Raw genomic sequence first — 1,268 nt, 5'->3', positions numbered from 1 at the left:
TTGCGAAATCGTCCTTTTATTTTCTTTGCATGGGAAATGGAACCATACATGGATAAAAACCATCATATTTATTGAAAGAAGCAAAATGGAGAAGAAAGAGATCAAATGTGAGGCACCAGATGAAAGAGCGCAAGACGGTATCCCGTACCGCACGCTATCCACACCGTGGTGTCCAACGCTCCAACTATTATAAAGGGGCCAGTACCAGAATCACAAAAGAGAGCACACCAGAACCTCATGTCCGCACCATAAGCCATTCACAAACCATGGCTGCCGCCATTTTTCATCTCATCTCCATAGCTAGCCACCATCATCTTCACCATCGCAGCAATTCACCTCTTGTAATCGTGTATCGCATCCGGCAACCACTGTAAGACATATTATTAATAAAGCTTGCATCATGTTGTGTTCTTCAATTGTTTCTTCGTGCAATCCGATCATCATACGTGCGTAGTTTGGTAAGGCAATGGGTTGAGTTGCCACCCGATGTGTTTGTAAGTGGGCTTGATGGAATGACTTTGAATAAACGTCATGTATGTGTGAAATAAAATTGCATCGTAGTTATCTCTTGTCTCTCTCACATTCCTCGACCCTGCAGGTATCTAGGATAACGGAGTTCGAGCCACGAGGAGGTTAGGAGCAGAGAGGGAGTGGATTGCTATTCTGAACATCAATGATAGAAAAGTTTAGTATGGTAGCATGAAGCTAATCACTGGGGATTGATGAGGTGTAGTTCTTAAACACCCAATGTTTTTATCCGATTTATCTTAATGACTGAGGTATACCCATGCGATGGATGGGGCCTACGGTTGGACAACTAAATCTTGAAGCAAGGCATGTTTCGGTCAAGACGTAATTTGAACACAATCCCCACTTCGGGTCTTTGTAAGAACGTCTTAATGGTTGTTTTCCAGAGCACAAATTAAGATCGTGATGATCTCGATCACAAAAATATAGTTGTAAGAATCAAGGCCTCATACCCATGCCAATTTTTATTTTAAGTGTTTTCGGTAGCAACTGTGATCACAATCCGGTCCAAAAATTAGAAATTAATACTCTTGCCAAAGTTTTCTTAAAGCCCTTGTTGTGAGTACACATCCTCTCGTAAATATGCGATATGAGGACAATAGGAGTAAATGAATCAACGATGGGGAAACTACAACTTTTGCCAACTGAACAAATAACAACCTAAACAGGCACATGGATTTAGCAGCAAAAAGAAAAAAACATAATCAAAATATTAAGTCCAGTAGGAAAACACAATCCTG

The 1,268-nt window shown here is 40.9% G+C and overlaps 1 long non-coding RNA gene across 1 annotated transcript; it reads left to right on the top strand.

Annotated features, from left to right (window-relative positions):
- Positions 1 to 209: 209 nt before the first annotated feature.
- Positions 210 to 1,055, top strand: LOC119328102. The gene is made up of 2 exons (XR_005158839.1): positions 210 to 370; positions 599 to 1,055. It is a non-coding gene; the product is annotated as an uncharacterized LOC119328102 (long non-coding RNA).
- The last annotated feature ends 213 nt before the right edge of the window (positions 1,056 to 1,268 follow it).

The sequence above is a fragment of the Triticum dicoccoides genome, chromosome 7A (genome assembly GCF_002162155.2).
Source record: "Triticum dicoccoides isolate Atlit2015 ecotype Zavitan chromosome 7A, WEW_v2.0, whole genome shotgun sequence".
In the NCBI taxonomy this organism is placed as follows: Eukaryota; Viridiplantae; Streptophyta; class Magnoliopsida; order Poales; family Poaceae; genus Triticum; species Triticum dicoccoides.
Note: the sequence above shows the minus strand (reverse complement) of the source record. Positions and strands in the feature narration are given on the sequence as shown.